The 23,797-nt window shown below is 45.8% G+C and overlaps 1 protein-coding gene across 1 annotated transcript in view; it reads right to left on the bottom strand.

Annotated features, from left to right (window-relative positions):
* Window positions 1-17,101, bottom strand: part of LOC138671082 (probable tRNA methyltransferase 9B) — an 85,978-nt gene extending 68,877 nt beyond the window's left edge. Inside the window, exon 1 of the mRNA XM_069758982.1 lies at window positions 16,924-17,101. The gene's annotated coding sequence lies outside the window, so the exon portion shown is untranslated. The remainder of the gene's footprint in view (window positions 1-16,923) is intronic.
* Between the last annotated feature and the right edge of the window lie 6,696 nt (window positions 17,102-23,797).

Here is a 23,797-nt window from a genome sequence, read left to right as displayed (position 1 = left end):
ATCTCTTAGCAGTTTATCCGCTCCGGTGTTAAAAATGGGTTCAGCCAGTGTAAGTGATTTAAGGGCTTCCTGCAGGTTTAAGGCAAAGTCTCTCACGCCCTCATTAACTTTTTGTTTGCAATTAAAGAATCGTACTTTAGCTTTGCTGCTGGCAGTGGTTTCAAATGTAGCTTTTAATCCAGCAAATATGCGTTCAACAGTGCCTTTTAGATCAGCTGCCCATGCTGTGACTTCTCGCTTAGCATGGCCACTTAACTGCATCATCAGGAGACTAACACGCTGAATTTCACCCACGGGGAACATGTCAAAATGGGCCAGCATCTTTTCTCTGAAATCGTCAAGGGTATTAGGCTCACCTTCATACATTGGAAGCCATGGGCCACCCGGGGTATATGGCATCAGCACCGGCATGATGGGCGCCGCTCCTTGCACCGCTGCGCTACCGGACTCTCTATCGACACTCTGTCTTTCAGCTGCATTAGCGTCGCCGGGTGCTGCGGCGTCTCCGTGCTGCGACATACTGTGCCCCCTTAGTTAATCCGGACCCTTCCGGTCCTCCGCTTCCGTCGGGATAGTGTAGATTCGTTCCGCTGTGCAGCAGGATCGATTTTCCCCTTGCTCTGATGTCAGAGCGCTCAGCTTGGTGCCGCCCACAATGACACGCCCCCTGCTGCTCCCACCCACCGCGCTCTGTAATGGCGGATTCTGAAGTTTTTCAGTTAGACTGGGGCTCAGGTGATGGCGTAGCTCAATTAACAGTCTCGTGCATAACGGTTATGAAGTGATTACCTCAGGGGATGGCGGCCATCTTTACTCCATTATAACCAATGGGGAAAAGTCACTTTCAATAGTTTTCAATGAGGAATGGATTTTTCTTTAATAAAGTCAATTTTCAAGATTTTTCATCCAAGTTTTCACAGTTTTGGGCTCCAATCACAGCACACAATACCCGGTATATGGGCTGGATAGATCATGTTCGTGACGCCAATTGTGACGCCCAAGAGACCGGGATACCCAGCACCGGACCAATGGGGTCTGTCTCTTGAAGGGGATGTCACGGGTGGCTTGACCCGGTGCCGTGGCCTCAGGCAATGCACAGTGTAAGGGGTATCGTGAGGGGAAAGGCACTTACTTGATCAGCAGCAGGTTCTCCCAGCGGCGATGATCCCGATCCTGGATAGATGGCTATTGTCCAAATGAAAGACTGAGGCACTGAAACGTTTAACCAGTTTACTTTAACATAAAAGGATTTACAACCAGTCCTGTCACCGGAGTCTGTATGGGAACTCTGAGTTACTTTGACCCTGCCGGGGTCTTCGCCTCTTATTGTGCGCAATTTCTGTGTGGCCCTGCTGCTGTATGTGAACTGGCTGCCGGCCCAATCTGTCCCCTCCGGGTCCTGGTTCGACGGGCAACCCGAGTCCTTTTATCGGCTTACCCCCTCCGGGAGTACCGCTGAACTCTGTGTCTGTTGCTGCGTCCGGCCCTAGTGAAGCTGATATCACCTCACGTTTTTCCGGTTGCTGTATTATATATAATGAATACAGCCACGGATCCGGTATCCGTCTTTGCGCCTGTTCTGGGTAGTGATTAATGCTACCCGGTTCTCACAATGTCCCTTTTCTCTGTCCCTCTTCTCCTCAGGCTGGTGATTTGGGCCTGGAAACCGTCATAGGGCTGTTAGAAATTCAGCTGTATGACCTCTCACTTTCAGCTCCTTAGCCCAACTGCCAGTTCTTCTCTCAGACCAGAATGGATTAAGGGGAGTCTCTGGAGCTCCCCCTTCTGGCCGGAGGTGGTAGTGCAGTTTTGCTATTTTAGTATTTGTGTCTAGTGTCAGTAACTATTTTTGTGGCAAATACCCCTAGGGGTGCCACAGGTAGTTAGTCCAGGCTTGCAAATGCATGGTGGTTAAATGTCTATGCATGCAACTTGTATTGAGACTTTTCAGATTCTGACCTCTGCTTAAGGTAGTTGAACATTTTTGACAGATGACTTTGCGCTGATCAATTGGATGTTGTTTAAAAAAAATGCCAGACTGCACTCTTTCGAGCATCGGATCCCTTTTCAGGCATTGCAGACTGAGCTTTAACCGGATGGCCACGCTGTCCTCCAACAGGTTTTGGCTTTGCCACGCGTTTTGTCCCATCTACGGGCCCGGCAGATGGAACCTGTTGCGATGTTGATGCCTGCTGCGGCCCCTCCTCCTCCGCTTCAGAACTACTGCCGCCTGCACCCTGTTCCCCCAATGGCTGCCAATCGGGGTCAACAACTGGATCATCTATAACCTCCTCTTCTAGCTCGTGTGCAACTTCGTCTGTGTCACCATGTAAGTCGGTGGTATAGCGTTCGTGACGGGGCAACATAGTCTCATCAGGGTCTGATTCTGGATCAGTACCCTGCGAGGGCAATGTTGTGGTCTGAGTCAAAGGACCAGCATAGTAGTCTGGCTGTGGCTGTGCATCAGTGCACTCCATGTCAGATTCAACTTGTAATGGGCATGGCCTGTTAAGTGTTTCACTTTCTAAGCCAGGGACGGTATGTGTAAAGAGCTCCATGGAGTAACCCGTTGTGTCGCCTGCTGCATCCTTCTCTGTTGTTGTTTTTGCTGAAGAGGACAAGGAAGCGACTTGTCCCTGACCGTGAACATCCACTAACGACGCGCTGCTTTTACATTTACCAGTGTCAAAAGAGGAGGCAAAAGAGCTAGAGGCTGAGTCAGCAAGGTAAGCCAAAACTTGCTCTTGCTGCTCCGGCTTTAAAAGCGGTTTTCCTACTCCCAGAAAAGGGAGCGTTCGAGGCCTTGTGTAGCCAGACGACGAACCTGGCTCCACAGCTCCAGACTTAGGTGCAATATTTTTTTTCCCACGACCACCTGATGCTCCACTACCACTACCATCATTACCAGCTGACAATGAACGCCCACGGCCACGACCTCTTCCACCAGACTTCCTCATTGTTTTAAAAACGTAACCAAAGTAACGGTATTTGTTGCTGTCAAACAACTTACACGGTGAGCTATAACTTCAGTATGATTTAGATATCCCTTTACAGGTGGGTGAGACCGCAAGGAAAATCAGGCACAATGTTACACACTCTGTTTTCGGTGGCACCAAATGAGAGAGATGCCACACACGCAGGACTGTCACTCAAGCACAAATGTCAATATTAATCTCCCACTGTTTTTTTTTTTATTTTTTCAGGGAGAATTTAGAAACCAAATAAAAAAAAATAGGCTTTCTATGGCCCACTATTTGAGAGAGAGAGATGGCACACCCGGGAGTCAGGACTGGCACACAAGCAGAAAGGCCAAAATTAATCTCCCACTGTTTTTTTTTATTTTTTCAGGGAGAATTTAGAAACCAAAAAAAAAAAAAATAAAAATAGGCTTTCTATGGCCCACTATTTGAGAGAGAGAGATGGCACACCCAGGAGTCAGGACTGGCACACAAGCAGAAAGGCCAATATTAATCTCCCACTGTTTTTTTTATTTTTTCAGGGAGAATTTAGAAACCAAATTAAAAAAAAAATAGGCTTTCTATGGCCCACTATTTGAGAGAGAGAGATGGCACACCCAGGAGTCAGGACTGGCACACAAGCAGAAAGGCCAATATTAATCTCCCACGGTTTTTTGTTATTTTTTCAGGGAGAATTTAGAAACCAAATTTAAAAAAAAATAAATAAATAGGCTTTCTATGGCCCACTATTTGAGAGAGAGATGGCACACTCAGGACTGGCACACAAGCCCAAAGGCCAATATTAATCTCCCACTGTTTTTTTTTTTTTCAGGGAGAATTTATAACCCCCCCCCCCAAAAAAAAAAAAACAGAAAAATAAAAAGGCTTTCTATGGCCCACTATGTGAGAGAGATGGCACACACAGGGATGGCACTCTAGCAGAAATGCCAATCTTAATCTCCCACAACTTATTTTTTTAGGGAGAATTAAAAAAAAAAAGGGACTGTCCTACAATTACTATCTCCCTGCAGTAATCTCAGCCAGGTATGGCAGGCAGCAATAAGGAGTGGACTGATGCACAAATTAAATAAAAAGTGTGGACAAACAAAAAAGATAGCTGTGCAGAAAGGAAGGAACAACAGGATTTGTGCTTTGAAAAAAGCAGTTGGTTTGCACAGCGGCGTACACACAGCAATGCAGCTATCAGGGAGCCTTCTAGGGCAGCCCAATGAGCTACAGCGCTGAGGAAAAAAAAATGTAGCTTCCACTGTCCCTGCAAACAAAAGGTGGTGTTGGACAGTGGAAATCGCTACAGCACAAGCGGTTTGGTGGTTAATGGACCCTGCCTAACGCTATCCCTGCTTCTGACGAAGCGGCAGCAACCTCTCCCTAGGCTCAGATCAGCAGCAGTAAGATGGCGGTCGGCGGGAACGCCTCTTTATAGCCCCTGTGACGCCGCAGACAGCAAGCCAATCACTGCAATGCCCTTCTCTAAGATGGTGGGGACCAGGACCTATGTCATCACGCTGCCCACACTCTGCGTCCATCTTCATTGGCTGAGAAATGATGCTTTTAGCGTAATTGAAACGCGACTTTGGCGCGAAAGTCGCGTACCGCATGGCCGACCCCACACAGGGGTCGGGTCGGTTTTCATGAAACCCGACTTTGCCAAAAGTCGGCGACTTTTGAAAATGAACGATCCGTTTCGCTCAACCCTATCAGAGTTCTGTCGCTGGCAGGCTGTGTACAGCATGTAGTGGCAGAGTTAGATTTACCATTTACAAGCAGATATGTCCTCTTACAGATTAAGCTGTTAGAAGCAAATGTAAAGTCCTGCTCATCGTTATTGGCACCCATGAAGTTTAAGTACATAATGTGGAATATCTCCTGAAGAAAATCAATCAAGTGAAACATTTTTTTTGTATACAGCACTCGTGTCAAATACAAAAGAGCAAATGATAATAATGTAAAACAAAAAACAATGGGTGGAGAAAAATAGAAAAACTTAAAGCTTGCTGTGACACTGGTATTGGAACCTTTTACATTAAATTAGTATGGAAACACATTTTATCTCGCCTGGTAAATCACAAATGACAGTCACCTGTAATTGATTGTCGGTGCCCATGTGACATAAATTAGCCAATGAATGATGACTTCAGTGTTTTTAAAAGTCATATGGTATGCCATGTTCGTTTGTTACAATGGTGAAGACAAAAGAACTGTCTGAGGACATTAGAACTGTTACTATTAGCAAACACAAAACTTCCAAATGGTATAAGGTCATCTCCAAATACCTTAGTGTTACAGTTTCAACAGTATGCAATGTTATTAAGATGTTTGCCAAGCATGGAACCATCAAGAACCTCCCTGGACATGTGAGAAAGAGGAAAATTGTCAAGAGATGTCTTCGAAGGTTGGTGCGAATGGTGTAAAAAACACCACGTCTAACATCCAAAGACCTTAAGACTAACCTGGAACAGTCTGGGGTTATAGTTTCTACGAGTACAATATGACACACACTAAACCAAGCAGAGCATTATGGGCAATGACCAAGAAAGAAACCATTGCTGAAGAAAAGACATAAAAAGGAACGACTGATCTTTGCCAAAAAGTACCTTGACAAGCCACAATCCTTTTGGGAAAATGTACTGTTGACAGATGAAAGCAAAATAAAGCTTTTTGGCAGTGATTTGCTTACAGATGGCGCAATGAAGCTTATAAGGAAAAGTACACCCTACCAACAGTTAAGCATGGTGGAGGATCCATAATGCTGTGGGGTTGCTTTGTAGCATCTGGTACTGGATTGTATCACAGAAATCATGAATTCAGAGAATTATGAAGAGATTTTAGAGCGAAATGAACTACTCAGTGTAAGAAAACTTTGTTTGAATTGAGGATCGTGAGTCCCAAAGCAAGTCGATGACCCAAAGCACACATCCAAAAGTACTCAGGAATGATTGAAAAAGAAAAAAAAATGGACTGTTTTAACATGTCCGGCAATGAGTCCTGAGTGACCTCAATCCAGTAGAAAATCTTTGGTGTGAGCTGAAATCTGCCATTGGGAAAAAGAACCCTGCAAACTTTCAAGAGCTTGAACAAACTGCAAAGGAAGAGTGGGAGAAAATACCAGCTGAGAAGTGCAAGAAGCTTATTGCTGGCTACAAGAAACATTTGCAGGCTGTCATCAATGCCAAAGAGTGTGCAACCAAGTATTAATTATGGGTGCCTTTATTGCTGCACATGCTGTTTATTCTGTTTCATCATTTATTTCTGAAGATATTGTACAGTCTATGAAAAAAATGTAGGGGTGCCAATAATGGTGAGCAGCACGTTAGCCTTCTCATAATATGCAGCACAGTATCGTAGCTACTGGGGGGGGGAGGCAGAGGGGCCGGTGGCCCAGAGCCCCGTGCTCTGAGGGGGCCTTTTATGATCCGGTGACCATGGAGCAGCATGAGAACTTTCACTGGAGAAGGTAGTCACTATACTGACCGCAATCCTGAACTTAACACCGCAACTAGAAGTAGCCGTGTAATGTACCTAACAATCCTAGACACCTCGTCACAGCCGGAGGACTAAATACCCCTAAAGATGGAAATAGGAATACTATCTTGCCTCAGAGCAGATCCCCAAAGGATAGACAGCCCCCCACAAATATTGGCGGTGAGTCGGAGAGGAAAAAACATACACAGGCAGAAAAACAGGATTTAGCACAGGAGGCCACTCTAGCTAAATAGGACAGGATAGGACAGAGTTCTGTGCGGTCAGTATTAAAACCCTTCAAAAATATCCACAGCAGAATATACAAAAACTTCCTACATCTAACTAAAGATGTAAGAGCGTATATCTGCAACTCCAGCGAATCCTACAGTAAGAGCAGGAATACAAACAAAAACAAGCACACAGCAGTGTGCCACAGACACAAAAAAACAAACACTTATCTTTGCTGAATTTGGCAGCTAGCAGGAGAAGCCAGAAAGTGATCCAACACTTCACAAGGAACATTGACAACTGGAAAGGGCTAATGAATCCTGCACACCTAAATATCCCAGTCAGAATTGTAATCAGCAGATACACCTGGCCAGGACTGCGACTCAGAGACAACTGCATTCCCACCTACAACCACTGGAGGGAACCAAAGAGCAGAATTCACAACAGGGGCCCACCCGGAGCAACACTATGTAACTTTATTGGTGTGCACAGCACGCCGATACAGTTACATTCTGCAGCAGAGCAGGGAGAATCGATCTCCCTGCTTTGCCGCCTGGCCGCTGTGCAGCCCCCGAAGAAGCGGTGGGAGGCCCTATGCCAGCAGTGGGCCCCTGCCTATCATCGCAGGGTCAACTTGATGAGAGAGGGAGCGTTACGCTCCTTCTCCCGTCATCACCCTGTCAGCGTCTGATGTCACCGATGCCGACACTGACAGAGGGTAGCAATGATGTCAGTACCCGGCGCCCGCTGTCAGGAGATGAACAAGGAGGAAGAAAGGTGACTATTGTTTTTTTTTTGCTTTTTTATTGGGTGCATTATACTATACAGTCTGCCTAATGGGGTGCATTATACTATACAGGCTGTTGTGAATTCTGCTTTTGGGCTCCCTCCGGTGGTTGGAGGTGGTAATGCAGTTGTCACTGGCCTGCAGTCCTGGACAGGTGTATCTGCTGATTGCAATTCTGACTGGGGTATTTAGGTTTGCAGGACTCATTAGTCCTTGCCAGTTGTCAATGTTTCTTGGGAAGTGTTGGATCTCTGTCTGGCTTCTCCTGCTTAGCTGCCAATTCAGCAAAGGTAATTGTCTGTTTCTTTTTCTATGGCACACAAGCTGTGTGCTTGTTTTTTGATTGTATTCCTGCTCTGAGTGTAGGAGTCTCTGGAGTTGCAGATATACGTTCCACGTCTTTAGTTAGATGGAGCAATTTTTTGTATAATCTGCTGTGGATATTTTTGGTAGGGTTTTAATACTGACCGCACAAGACTCTGTTCTATCCTTTCCTATTTTAGCTAGAGTGGCCTCTTGTGCTAAATCCTGTTTTATGCCTGTGTTTGTCTTTCCTCTCCTACTCACAGCCAATATTTGTGGGGGGCTGCCTATCCTTTGGGGTTCTGCTCTGAGGCAAGGTAGTATTCCTATTTCCATCTATAGGGGTATCTAGTCCTCTGGCTGTGACGAGGTGTCTAGGGTTTGTTAGGTACACCCCACGGCTACTTCTAGTTGCGGTGTTAAGATCAGGATTTGCGGTCAGTATAGTTACCACCTACTCCAGTGAAAGTTTTCATGCTGCTCCAAGGTCACCGGATCATAACAACAGGCTGCATATGGGGGTGGATTATACTATACAGGCTGCCTAATGGGGGAGCATTATACTATACAGGCTGCCTAATGCGGGTTCAATATACTATACTGGCTGCCTATGGGGGTGCATTATTGTTATGAACTGGTGATTCAGAACCACAATGGACCTAGTGGTTAAGAGCACACAAAGTGACCTGATAGTTACTAATAACATAGGACGAGCTCTGAGATGTGGGAACTCTGCTGACCGCAATCCCTAATCCTATCATACCACACTAGAGGTAGCCGTGGAGCGCTCCTGACCAGACCTAGGCGCCTCGGGCACAGCCTGAGAAACTAGCTAGCCCTGAAGATAGAAAAATAAGCCTACCTTGCCTCAGAGAAATTCCCCAAAGGAAAAGGCAGCCCCCCACATATAATGACTGTGAGTAAAGATGAAAATACAAACACAGAGATGAAATAGATTTTAGCAAAGTGAGGCCCGACTTACTGAATAGACCGAGGATAGGAAAGATAGCTTTGCGGTCGGCACAAAAACCTACAAACAACCACGCAGAGGGCGCAAAAAGACCCTCCGCACCGACTAACGGTACGGAGGTGCTCCCTCTGCGTCTCAGAGCTTCCAGCAAGCAAGAAAAACCAATATAGCAAGCTGGACAGAAAAAATGGCAAACAAAAGTAACACCAGCAAAACTTAGCTTATGCAGGGCAGACAGGCCACAAGAACGATCCAGGAGAGAGCAAGACCAATACTGGAACATTGACTGGAGGCAAGGAACAAAGAACTAGGTGGAGTTAAATAGAGCAGCACCTAACGACTTAACCTCGTCACCTGAGGAAGGAAACTCAGAAGCCGCAGCCCCACTCACATCCACCAGAGGAAGCTCATAGACAGAACCAGCCGAAGTACCACTCATGACCACAGGAGGGAGCTTGACCACAGAATTCACAACACATTATACTATACAGGCTGCCTAATGGGGGTGCATTATACTATACAGACTGCCTAATGGGGGTGCATTATACTGTACTGGCTGCCTATGGGGAGTGTATTATACTGTACAGGCCTATGGGGAGTGCATTATACTATACAGGCCTATGGGGGGTGCATTATACTATACAGGCCTATGGGGAGTGCATTATACTGTACAGGCCTATGGGGGTGCATTATACTATACAGGCCTATGGGGAGTGCATTCTACTGTACAGGCTATGGGGAGTGCATTATACTATACAGGCCTATGGGGAATGTATTATACTATACAGGCCTATGGGGTGCATTATACTGTACTGGCTGCCTATGGGGAGAGCATTATACTGTACAGGCCTATGGGGAGTGCATTATACTATACAGGCCTATGGGGAATGCATTATATTATATAGGCCTATGGGGAATGTATTATACTATATTGAGGACTACTTGGCACATTATACTATACTAGCTATTGAACCCGTTCTACGCCCAGGTGGCGAGCATTTATATTGGTATATGGTCTCCATCCTGGTATGTGCTGCTCCATCCTGCGTCCCCATCCTGTCATGTGCTGCTCCATCCTGCGTCCCCATCCTGTCATGAGCTGCTCCATCCTGCGTCCCCATCCTGTCATGAGCTGCTCCATCCTGCGTCCCCATCCTGTCACGTGCTGCTCCATCCTGCGTCCCCATCCTGTCATGAGCTGCTCCATCCTGCATCCCCATCCTGTCATGAGCTGCTCCATCCTGCGTCCCCATCCTGTCATGTGCTGCACCCATCCTGCGCCCCCATTCTGTCATGTGCTGCTCCCATCCTGCGCCCCCATCCTGTCATGTGCTGCTCCATCCTGCGTCCCCATCCTGTCATGTGCTGCACCCATCCTGCGCCCCCATTCTGTCACATGCTGCTCCCATCCTACGCCCCCATTCTGACACGTGCTGCTCCCATCCTGCGCCCCCATTCTGACATGTGCTGCACCCATCCTGCGCCTCCATTCTGACATGTGCTGCACCCATCCTGCGCCTCCATTCTGTCACTGGCTGCTCCCATCCTGCGTCCCCATCCTGTCATGTACTGCTCCCATCCTGCGCCCCCATTCTGTCATGTGCTGCTTCCATCCTGCACCCCCGTTCTGTCATGTGCTGCTCCCATCCTGCACCCCCGTTCTGTCATGTGCTACTGCCATTCTGCGCCCCCGTTCTGTCATGTGCTGCTCCCATCCTGCACCCCCATTCTGTCATGTGCTGCTTCCATCCTGCACCCCCGTTCTATCATGTGCTGCTTCCATCCTGCACCCCCGTTCTGTCATGTGCTGCTGCCATCCTGCACCCCCGTTCTGTCATGTGCTGCTTCCATCCTGCACTCCCCTTCTATCATGTGCTGCTTCCATCCTGCACCCCCGTTCTGTCATGTGCTGCTGCCATCCTGCACCCCCGTTCTGTCATGTGCTGCTGCCATCCTGCGCCCCTGTTCTGTCATGTGCTGCTCCCATCCTGCGCCCCCGTTCTGTCATGTGCTGCTTCCATCCTGCACCCCCGTTCTGTCATGTGCTGCTGCCATCCTGCACCCCCATTCTGTCATGTGCTGCTCCCATCCTGCGCCCCCATTGTCATGTGCTGCTGCCATCCTGCGCCCCCATTCTGACATGTGCTGCTCCCATCCTGCGCCCCCGTTCTGTCATGTGCTGCTTCCATCCTGCGCCCCCGTTCTGTCATGTGCTGCTTCCATCCTGCACCCCGTTCTGTCATGTGCTGCTGCCATTCTGCACCCCCATTCTGTCATGTGCTGTCCTATTCTGTCATGTGCTGCTCCCATCCTGCGCCCCCGTTCTGTCATGTGCTGCTGCCATCCTGCACCCGCGTTCTGTCATGTGCTGCCCTATTCTGTCATATGCTGCTCCCATCCTGCGCACCCATTCTGTCATGTGCTGCTCCCATCCATATGCCCCATACGCTGCTCCATAAAGGTTTATGACCCCCATCAGGTGGCGTAAGTAACAAATAGCTGTGGCATGAAGTGCCACAGCCTCATGGCACAGCAATTTGTTACTTACGCTACCTGATTCTTTTCCGGCGCCATTGTCTTGCTCCTCCCGGTGCCGGAATTGGCACCTGCGCAGTCCGCGCTTTCCGGCGCCATTTTCTTGAAGACACACAGCACCCGCTTGAAGACAATGGCACCCAAAACGAATAGCGTAAGTAAAAACTTACTATGGCGGCGGATTATTTGCATAATCAGGGCTCACATATGTAGACGGCGTCCCCGTGCTCCCGACCCCCTGCTCTCTGCTGCATTTTTTCTATAATGTAACGCTAGGAGCGTTGCGCCTGCGCAGTCTATTAAGGCTTCGGACAGAGTGATGCTCCCAGCGTTATATTATAGATGGAGGTTATCTAGGGGGCCATCATACAGTGTGGGGATTACAGTGAAGGGGCCATCACACAGTGTTAGTTCCATCAAGCAGTTTGGGGGCTACTAAGGGGTCAGTATACTGTGTGAGTGGTACTATACAGTGAGGGGGCATTATACTGTGCATAAGAGAGCATCATATTGTGTATAGGGGAGCTGTACAGGGGGGAGACTCGGGACATTATAAAATGTAAAGTGGGCACTTATTGTTATAGGGGAACTCAGGCTACTGTGACTATCAAAGGGGCACACAGGGTAATATTACTTTCTAGGGAGCAAAGTGTGGGCACTGTTTTCTAGGGCACTTGCACCCGGCATTACTATATTCTAAAGAGTTGCTTTAGAATTTAGAGGGCACAGAGAACCACAAAGCAGGGGCAGTAATAGGGACACAAACGGCAGCAGCATTGGGGTACTAGTAGGATGAAGAGTTTATGAAGGTTGGGAATAGATGGTGATGGCTGAAAATATGAGAAGTGAAATGTGTCTTTGTTGTTTTCTCTGCAGACGAGTCCTGGGTGGAAGAAGTTGTCATGTCGGTCTGGGCCAGATGGAAAAGATGTGAAAAGTGAACAACTCCATCAGAAAGAACGTCAGCGGTAAGTCATTATCTGTAACTGCTGTGATCTCTTATATGTTCTGCCAGGCTGGTATCTACCACTGAGCATATGTCGGTAATATCCTTGTTGGTCTTTATATAGAAATTATCTTCAGTAACAGCGCAGTCATCTGCTGAGGTTCTCCACTATTAGGGGGCGTCACCGAGTTGAAATCAAGGTTACCTGGTTAGGGGCCCACTCAGAAGCTTTGCCCCAAACCCCCCCCCCCCCCCCGAACCAAAACCCTAGCTACGCCTCTGACACAGCAACATCTTATTAAATGGCTGACAATTAAAAATATTCTGTATGAAGTAAAGTTCAGGCCTCTGGCTGTAGCAGAACAAAAATGTATCACAATTTATGTTTTGCTAATTGAGAAAAATAGGTGAATCTACACTATAAAACCTGTGTTATGTGGCCCACCCAAACCTTTTAAACAGAAGCTACTTTATTAAATAGATAGTGAGTCACATGTAGTAATGTAGGTGGTGTACATTATTTTACTTAATCGTCTGAGTATTTTTTTTAAGACTGCTAAGTTGCTAACAATACTTAACAACACCATACATAACATTGATGACTATTAAAGATAGAAAGCATGCAAATCATGACATGGAAAACAGACTATAAAAATCATGCCTTTTATAGCGCTATTAATGGTCTATGAACTCTATACACTGCTGTATGGTGATAGCTCTGTAATCCCGTATGCAATATTACATTATAAGCGTTTTTTTACTTGCAAATTCAAACAGTGCCAATAACAAAAAAAAAACATTATGTTTCTCTGTATAAAGTCAGGTCCATTTTAATTTTGACTTACTGGTTGTTCAATTTTTAAGGCAGATTTTAACACTTGCAAAAAAATTATTTCTATCAGTTCCACAGACAATGAGTCAAGCGGCATTGCGCCTGCTCCACCATGCTGCTCCATTCATTTACAGAGGCAGTGAGGAAGAACGGCATCAGGACTCTAGGTTTATTGGTCAGTGGGGGTCAGAGTGATGGGACCCCAGAGAGATCTGAAATTTATCATCTACCTTGAGACAGGTGATTTATACTTTTAGTAAGGAAACTCCATAAAAGTCTTTAGAAAATGTAAAAAAAAAAAATCTGTACAAAAACAATATAAGTTATTAACTGCACTTGGTGGTTAAATACGTATGTTTCATCTGCTTACACAAATGAATCGCCTGTACCAGATATTCAGCAAGGCAGTAATCATACTTCTCCCAATATCAGTAACGTAACACAAGAAGTACAGCTGCACCTGAGCAAATTAAATATTGATAAAGCCCTGAGGCCAAACGGTGTTCATTCATATTCAGAGAGTTGAGCTCAATAATTGACAGACCGATGTATCTCATCTTCTTAACCTCGCTTGAAGCACGGTCCGTGCCACAAGATTAGATGGTGGCTCATATGCTATCGATATTTAAGAAGGGTAAGAAGGTGGATCCATGCAACTGCCCTCCGTAACTTTGACATCAGAGAACAATATAATAACTAACAAGCTGCATGATATAAATCACCTCCTGTGGCTCCATCGGTAGCTTTTGCTTCCCTCTACTATGGCTGGATGGCTCCCTCTGTGCTAATCCACTCCACGTTATTGTGATCACCTGGCAAGCACCTCTGATGTCAACTTCCAAGGCTGGCTCAGGGAGCTATGTGCTGCCTGAGTATTCAGTAATGGTACTGTAAGGAGGAAGACCGGGCTGCAGGTACCTGCATTATGCCGGGTCCGGAACTGTCGAAGCTGCATCCAGTGTTGCCAGGGGAAGTATGGGGGACCAGACAGTTCCATTGACCAGGAGAGAGGGGGCGTCGCTAAGCCAAGCAGTGTACAGGAAGCACGGGAAAGAGGTCTGAGTTTCCCACCGGCAGCGAGAACAGAGGCAAGTGTGCGGCGCGCTTCACAGTGTGAGAGACAGCGTGGAGTTGAGCCGCGGAAGAGCTTTTGCATATGTGCTGAGTGTGCAGAGCGCCGAGTGCCTGGCTAAGCAGAGTACAGTGCTCGCGTGGAGGAGCGGGTGCCACGTGCAGGACCCTGAGGTGCGTTCTCCATTGCCGACAGATGTGCGGCAGCACACTTGTTGTACAGAGACTCCTGCAGCGCTCCCCATTTTGGCTGCACAGATTTATGGACTAGGGGCTCAGCGGGCAGAACCGGTGACCGCCTCTTGCCGCCAGAAGCTGGACCGTGCTTTGTTGAAATTCTTCTGAGGACACCACGCCGGCCGTTGCCCGTACTCCAACTCCCATCAGACTGTGTGTGGATAACGACCAGAGAAGACTGCGATAAGTGTCATTTAAATATCAGACTGTTGAGTTAACCCTTTAATCCCCATTGTTTATTGTCCGTCGCTCATTGTTTAATAACTCCCTGCGAGGAGACCATTGCCATCTCTGTTGTTAAAAAAAAATTAAATAATATTGTTCTACAGCCTTGTTCTGCAATCCCTGCGTCACTGCATTCCTGCACCTGCTTACATTACCACATAGTTTCGGCTTCCACTTGGCTTTTGCCAGCGCAGATGTCTGTTTATCATCTATTCTGCAAGTTTCTACTTATCAAGCTCAGTTGTGTTAACAAGGGTACTGTTCATACAGTATGAGAAACAGATCGTTAACATGATTGTCTGTGCACATAGAATAGCATTGTTCTCTGCGACACCGGACAACTTGCTGCTGAGAAGGATGATATTTGAGCAAAGGTACCGTCACACTCAGCAACTTTGCAAAGAGAACGACAACAATCCGTGACGTTGCCGCGTCCTGGATAGCGATCTCATTGAGTTTGACACTCAGCAGCGATCTGGATCCCGCTGTGCCATCGCTGGTCGGAGCTAGAAGTCCAGAACTTTATTTCGTCGCCAGGTCGGCGTGTATCGTCATGTTTGACATCAAAAGCAATGACGCCAGCAACGAGCATGGGGCCCCTAGATGTGTGTCGGATCGGTACACTCCGGCTGTTTGACATGGAGCTAACAACCAGCGAGAACGAGAAGTCGCCGTTACATCACATGATCGCTCCTGCATCGTTCTGTAGTTGCTGTGTTTGACATCTCTACAGTGACCTAAACAGCGATGCTCCAGCGATCTACTTTAGGTCGGCTTGTTGTCTATATTGCTGCAGCGTCGCTGAGTGTGACGGTACCCCAAGTTTAAATGTTTTTTTCATGCATCAGGCGATTGACACCCTTTTTAGATAGGTCTATTTAAACTGCCTCCTAAATCTAGGGTCACGCGACCATAGATTCTCTCATCCAAGAGAATGGGGTCAATAATACTAATTACAGTGATCAAACACTGATCCAAGTTTTCTCAGAGTGTCAGTATAGTGTGATCCGATTCTCTAAGATGAGAGAATCAGAGCACACTTTTAGGAAAAGATGGAGAATAAAATGTCATGCAGGTAAATCCCGGTGATTTCCACACACCCATTGACTTGATGGGGTGAGTGGCATGCTGCGATATGTTTAAATATATTTATGAAAAGATAACCATATTTGAAATCATGCAGTTATGGCGACAAACATAATCTATGAGCATGCCCAAGATACTCGGAGATCACCAGAGCATGCTCGGAAATGTTGAGTAACGAGTACATTTGCTCATCACTAGAAGGGACGCAAATCAAATTATATACATGTGATCAAGGTAAGGCAAAGTATATACCCATTCAATGCTGGAAAAACCTTCATCCCATATTACCATAGGCATTACAATAAAGAAAGTTGCTAACCCAAGAGTCTATGGTGAATTATTCAAGCCTATGGTGAAAAAGTATCGTCTCAGCTTCCTATTTGAGGGAGGGAATAAGTGAATTGTGGCTGCAGACCAGTGCTATATAAGCGTATTAATGATAGCTCTATTCCCTTACTAAATTCCCTATTGTGAGACAGGGTAAATACGCATGATTCAAATGGTTAACCCCTTCACGACATGCGATTTAATCAACACACATGTGCCCCTAACAGTCGCATGTGGTATCGCGATCCACCCGCAGCTGTTAACATATTAAATGCTGATTTCAATCTCTGACAGCGGCATTTAGCATGCACGCACCGGAAGTGCGTCACAAACCATACCCATTGACGCCCCTGTCACATGATCGTGGGACGCCGATGGGTTGGCATGACAACCCGTTGTCTGTTTGTCATAATCGATCTGCTATGAGCGCTGCTCACTAGCTGGCATTCATAGCAGATGAGCATTTCTGCTACACAGAGCAAGACACAAGCGATCAGAAGATCGCAGCTTCAAGTCTCCTAAGGAGACTATTGTAGCATGAAAAAGTTAAAAATATAAAAGTTTAAATCATCCCCTTTTGCCTATTTCAAAATAAAAGAATAAGAAAATATAAAAAATGCATATATTTGGTATTGCCGAATTCAGAAACGCCCGATCTTCTAAACTTTGCAATGTTAAACAAGTGCGGCATACAGATGCCATCATTGTGCTGTTTTTCATGGACCCATAGACTTGTATCTGCCCTTACGATCCATAGTGCCAAAAAAACACAGACATGTGCATAGCACCATAGATTAAAATGGGTATGTGCTGCAAACATGGACATGTGAAACGAGGCCTAACTCAGCTTCACATCTACAGCAATTGTCTTGTTTAAAGCAAAAACAGCCAAAAAACAACAAGTGTCTCTCAGGAAATCACATAGAAACTTGTTACCTGAAGGAAGAGATAATAATCAGCTCCTGCAATGCTCAGTCCTCTGCAGACATTAACACATCTACCCTGTTTCAGGCTCCTGGATAGAGACAAAACACCAAAACCCGGCAGAACAAAGGCGAAGACATCTCTAACTGAATGAAAGTTTCTCTTCACCTGCCTGTGGGGGAGGAGACACTGAATCCGCAGGTGTGTAGTGAATGTGAGAGGTAACAGAGCTCTGGAAGCCTCAGGTCTTTGTAATTATTCAGCAACCCAATCACCACTCCTCCAAGATGTACGACAAAGGAGCTGCCCAGCCTGTGCTTGTGGTTTGTCCTCCTAACGTATTTCCTTGGTGAACAAGCTATAACATGTAGACTGCACTTTTTTCCCCTTTGTAGAGAATATTATCAGATGTAATTTAAGATAAGAGTTTTCTGTGCAAAGGTCAGTGTAGCATTGAACATGATACAAGCATATGACCCATGCTGGTCACAGTGATGGTGCAGAAATAAATTACAGGTGGAAACAGACGAAAAGGGGTTGTCCACTATTAAGACAACCCCTTCTCATTGCTCATGTTTGGCACCGTTAAAATGAAAACGCTTATACTCACCTCTGGTGGCGGTGCCGTTCCAGCTGTGTCGTGACTTGTGTCCCCAAGGCTCACGTGAGGTTGTTATGTCACGTGAGCCCTGTGCCCAATCCGCGCTGGTGTCAATGTCTCCGCCGACAAATCGAACACCAAGAGTTAGTAAGAGAATAGCGCAGTTGTGACTTCTTGTTGATGTTCAATACGTCTGAGCACCGGGGCAATGACACCAGCGTTGATGGGGCGCAGACCTTGTGTGATGTAACAACCTCACATGAACCCCAGAAACTCGAGTGCCAACACGGCTGAAACGGCACCAACATGGGAGGTTAGCATAAGTGTTTTTATTTTAGCGGGACTAAACATGAGAAATGAGAAGGGGTTGCTCAAGTTATCATCTGAGTGCAGTCCAATTTACACGGATACAGACAATGGAGAAATTATGTTCTCCATCTTTTCACGTACAATATGTTGAAGAATATTCTATTTGCACATCCTGGGTAAATAGTTATTTTACTGATCTGTAAATGTAATGTGATATGTAACATATGTATAGCCATTTGTAATGTTTTATATGTGATTGCTTCAGTTGTTTATAGGGAACGTTCTCTAGTTTTGCCACAAGATGGGGTACAGCATAGTTTTAGCTATAGTCCTGTAAATAGTTAATTGTAGGAGGGGTCATTTTAGTTAGGGGAAGATAGCTTCCTAGATAGAGTCAGTAGGGCCTGGGCACCCATGGAGCTCAGATGGGCTGTTAGCCCAAGCAACATAGATACCCCACAACGTTTAACTTATGGAAAGTGCCCAGTCATCTAGACCTAGGGGACTAGCATAGTCCCAGCAACGCTAGTGTCATCAGCTTCAGGAACGAAATTCTACAGTGAAAGGACACGGCAGGAAAGAAGGGCAGGTTGCTCAATATGTGACAGATGATAGCATGGGCTGAGGCCCTCAGAGCCAGGGCGAAGTGGCTGTGGGAACCCCCAAATGCGGAATATCTGGACAGGGAGGATGCTGAGATACTGTGTGATATGGTAGGACCCGGGCTCATGCCATGTGACAGGAAGCTGAGTGAAGGGAAAGCTGAAGTGTTGTAAAAATCTGATGGTAACACTGTAACAGATCTGGATGTGCTGCGAAGAAGTGAGAGTAAAGTTTTGCATTTTGAGTTATACCTGGACTGTGTCTCTGTTTATTCAAAAGGCCCTAAGGAACAGAAGAGCGACCTGCTGCGCCCCAGGGTCCTGGTCATCGCAGTGGTATTGCTTTCCTCTCGGGGAGAGTGATGTTACGTTTGGAGGCAAAGAAAGATAACTGCATCCAGGTATCACAAACTTGCAACACATTTCACACTCCAGACCAACAGGGGGAGCTTCTGCTCCTATTTATTAGGTCACTCCCCACATATATATAACTGGTAGTCTGTAGGGAAAGTTAGAACGTTCCAGACTTGAGTCTGAGGTGGACAGAGGGTCCAAAGGAGCTGTGCATGCCCTCAGAGCTGCAGCTCCCAGAAAGAGACATTCAGAAGGCAGAATTGTATTGCAGCGAGCATGAAGGAAGTCGTAGCAAAGGAGAGGATACCACAAGGGGACCAGCCCTACACAGGCTGCCTCCTTCTGAGGCGCAGAATCCCAGTAGCCGGAACACACTGACATCAAACTCGGATGAGAGTTTGAGCAGAGTGTCATTACCATAATCGATTTGATTCTTTTGGAAGAGAGAATCATCGCTTGTGTGAGCGAGCCATTACAGTTTTTGCAGCTTGTACAATGCCAGGCTTGGATGAGCCCCAGCACACTTTGGAGTCCAGATGTCTCTTCAGCTCTCCAGTGGGCATCTGTAACATCACACACATCAAGCGTCACTTCACTCAGCTGAGGTTTTTCCTCAATCCTGATTCATTACCTACTTCTCAATCGCCTTGTGGAGCCACAGGAAGGATGATATCTAGGTGCTGCACAGCACCACATGAGATTTCTTCCATCTTGTGTTTCCACAAGGTGACTGTTGAGTAAGATTCTTGTGAATCAAAACCTTCTGTCGCAATCCAGGAGTATCTATGTATATTTGCACATGCTTGTAGCACTTTAATAAAATAATTTCACGAGTGTGCAGCGAATACTTCTAAGGCCTGAGACGTCTGTTTTTCCCATGAGAAAGAAAAACGGACTGATTATTTTGATCAGAGTCTGATTAAAGTTTGATCACAGTGGGTCTGTGCATCATCTGTTTTTCTCGTACATGGAGAAATAAAAAATAAGTTTCTCCACCTTTTCCTTTTTGACAGTTCATAAAAATCAGACCTCGGAAGTCAGATTTTTTCATGGACCCATTGACTTCATTATCGATTTTGTTCTGACCCTCAGATCAAAATCAGATATATTTCTGCGATTTTAACATACCGTGTACTGGAAAACAGGAAAAAAGTCCAAATGCGGTGAAAGTGAAATCCCACAGGTTTTTTTTTGTTTTATTGAACATGGTAAATAGCATACTGCATGAAAATAATATGCGGTATTTAGTTAACATGTTTTTTGATAAAAAAAAAATGCAAAAGCCATCACTCCTCGGTGACCATAATTGGAAGGGTCCTAAAACTCTAATGTTAAAAACCTTACCGTTTGTCAAGTAACTTGCATGTAGATAAAGGCTGAGACGGCCTGCATCCAACTCATGGAGGCACGGCCAAGGGAGACCACATGAATAATGCCCCGTTCAATACAAAGGCAGGCCACACCTTTTATATCCACATGATGCAATCCGACAGAAAAAAAAGAAGGTATGAACTAGGATATAAACTGGTGTGCATGCAACATGTAAGCACATGTTCACACAGGCCGCTAAACATGATATGCAGCCATTGCAGCTTGCACCTTTTCACACTATATGAAGCTGCTGGTCAGGTTTTTTTTTTGTTTTTTTTTGCAGTTTGCCATTGGAGGTTGCGTCTGCATCCTTTCTGACTCTGCACTCCTCCTATCAGCCAAAGGGTGCTTTTAATTAATGCTGGTTCCTACCTGACCATTTAAAATTGTAGGTTTATAAACTAAGGGAAGCATGTTTGCCCATTTAAACTATAGGCTTATAGCCTAAGAGAGGCATTTTTAGGATGACAGGACCCATCAGAGAAGTGTCACCTTGCCGTATTTTATTGGCACACATGATTTAGCCAGTTTATGCGCGAAGAACCTTCATTTTTGTTAGTACATTTTTTTCAGCATAGTCTAGATCTTGTGTTTGCATATGTCTTGGTCCTTATAGAGTGCTGCTGTGCCCCTTTTTTTCATGTTATGCATTCATTGCAGCTTGCACCTGATCACACTATATGGAAGTGCTGGGTTTTTGGGGTTTTTTTGCCTTGGCACATTAGTCCATTCATCCTTCCTTCAACTATATGAACTTCGCCAATGTCGTATGCTGAAAAACAGCACACACCTTGATGATCCCACATCCACACTGTACTGTTAGTATGGTGTTTTTGGGGTGATATGCAGTGACTTTAGGCCTCCATACATGGTGTATGTTATGGCATCCAAAGACTTGTGTGTTGAGTGTGAATACAGGCCATGGAGTTTGAGTGCATTACTTGCAATTTTCTTTGAAATACATGTACCTGCTAGTTCCAGGCCTTGCTGTAGCTATCCACAGGTGGTACTTGGCTCTTGGACAACTCATCTGATAAGTCTTTTCACTTCTTTGCTGAAATCTTGCAGAGAGCACGTGGGTTTATGGTGAAATTATGTTTCTTATGCTTCCAGATTGTGGTCCCAACAGTGCTCACTGGAAACTTCAGTAGTTTAGAACTTCTTCTAAACTAATGTGTAGCAAATGTCATCAGTATGTTTTGTAACAATAAGGTTTCAAAGGTCTTGAGACAGATCACTGGTTTTACCCATTATAAGATGTTTCTTGTGTGGCATCTTAGTAATGACACACCTTTTTATAGGCTATCCATTGAACCGGCTGATATTGCTTTTCTCTAAGTGGCAAGATTACCTTCTAACTACTAATAGATTTCAGCTGGTGTCAGGACTTTCCATGGATTTTTGCAACTCTCTTTCTTCATGTGTTCAATACTTTTTACCTGTGTCATTTTTCATTATTACACATAATTTAATTTATGGACATCCATGGTTTTATTTCCTTGTCTATGTGGATTGGATGGGTTGTTACCGACATCTGGTGAGAATTTCATGCCAATAGCACTTTTAGAAATATATTTATGCAGCGTCGGCATGCCTGCACGGTTATCTCCCTTGGCAGGGATGCCGACTCACTCACCACCCCGGCCCTCGTCCTGCGTGTCCACCTCCTCTTGCTGCTTTCTGGGGTCTGCTCACAGCTGGATGATCCCTGAGCACTACACTTAGGGTGCATGCCCCCTGTCTCTTAAAGAGACAGAACGCGCCATTAAGAAGTCTCCTCAGCCAATGGCTGGGAGAAACTTATTATTTATGTCATCTCCTCCCATTGCGGGGTGCCTGAGGAACATGTTAAGTCAGTTGCATGCTGGCTAGTTCTCAGGTCCCCTGTCTGCTAGTACCTGTCAGTACCTGCTAGTTCCTGTTAGTACCTGTCAGTACCTACCAATTCCCCCCTTGTTCCTGCCCATACCTGCCTGCACCTGCTGTGCCAGTCTGTATACCAGCCGCACCTGTCTGCACCTGCAGTACCAGTCTGTATACCATTTGCAGTACAATTTACTTAGAAATGGTGATATGTTCAATACTTATTTCACCCGCTATGTATATACAGTATATATATATATATATATATATAGCACTAGATGGTGGCCCGATTCTAACGCATCAGGTATTCTAGAATATGCATGTCCATGTAGTATATTGCACAGCCCACATAGTATATTGCCGAGCCACGTAGTATATTGCCCAGCCACGTAGTATATTGCCCAGCGACGTAGTATATTAGCCACGTAGTATATTGCCCAGTCACGTACTATATTGCCCAGCCACGTAGTATATTGGCCAGTCACGTAGTATATTGCCCAGCCACGTAGTATATTGGCCAGTCACGTAGTATATTGCCCAGCCACGTAGTATATTGCCCAGTCACATAGTATATTGCACAGCGACGGAGTATACAGCACAGAGCCACATAATATAGAGACTTAAAATAAAAAATAAACATAAACTCACCTTCCGAAGGCCCGTTGAAGTCCTACTATACTCACCATCCGCCACCTTTCCCGCTCCTCGGGACGCTCCGGTGACAGCTCCATTGCAAGCGGCAGCTTCCGGTCCCAGGGCTGGTATGAGATGACATCGCAGTCACATGACCATGACGTCATGGCAGGTCCTTGTCGCATACAATCCTTGGCACCGGAACCTGCCGCTTGCATGGAGCGGTCACCGGAGCGTCCCGAGGAGCGGGAAAGGTAGCGGATGGTGAGTATAGCAGGTTTTTTGTTTTTTTTAATTATTTTTAACATGACATATTTTTACTATTGATGCTGCATAGGCAGCATCAATAGTAAATAGTTCGGGACACACAGAGTCAATAGCAGCGGTAACGGAGTGCGTTACACCGCAGCACGTTAACCGCTGCCATTAACCCTGTGTGAACGGTGACTGGAGGAGATTCTGGAGTGGGCGCCGGGCACTGACTGCAGGGGAGTAGGGGAGAGACTAATCAGACTGTGCCCGTCGCTGATTGGTCGCGGCAGCCATGACAGGCAGCTGCCGCGACCAATCAGCGACGCGGGATTTCCGGGACAGAAAGACGGAAGTACCCCTTAGACAATTATATATATAGATATTCCAGGTTTTTACACTTGTAAAGATTCTCACTTCTAAAGTAAACCTAATTTTCGATGCTTGAGCCTTTACCGATAACTACATTTTCCTAAGAATCCCCTTTTACTGGTTGCTGTGTTATTTTACATAACATGTATCGTAACATGATCGCACCTTTTTGAAGAAGCATACGGTGAAACGGCGTTGTCGGGGTGGTGACACTTAGCAAATCTACCTAATTGAAGCACTCAGCACCTTATGTAAGTACTTTCATATCGGAACTACACTCTTTCTCCTGTTTACTTCAGAATAGATATTCCTGCACATTACAGTCTATACCAAAATGTGGGTCAAAAGGACCCGAAAAGAACGACATTAAAGTCCATATGATGCAAAATATATTAACACTCTTTATTAACCATAAAAACACTATTATTGGACAATACGGAAACAGGTAGGAGAGGATACAACATGGTGCACATAAACACCGCACCGACCTATGATGTACCACAGGCGCACGGAACCAGGGCAAACACCTGCA

This window comes from Ranitomeya imitator, chromosome 3 (genome assembly GCF_032444005.1).
Source record: "Ranitomeya imitator isolate aRanImi1 chromosome 3, aRanImi1.pri, whole genome shotgun sequence".
Lineage (NCBI taxonomy): Eukaryota > Metazoa > Chordata > Amphibia > Anura > Dendrobatidae > Ranitomeya > Ranitomeya imitator.
This window is presented reverse-complemented; position numbering and strand designations above follow the sequence as displayed.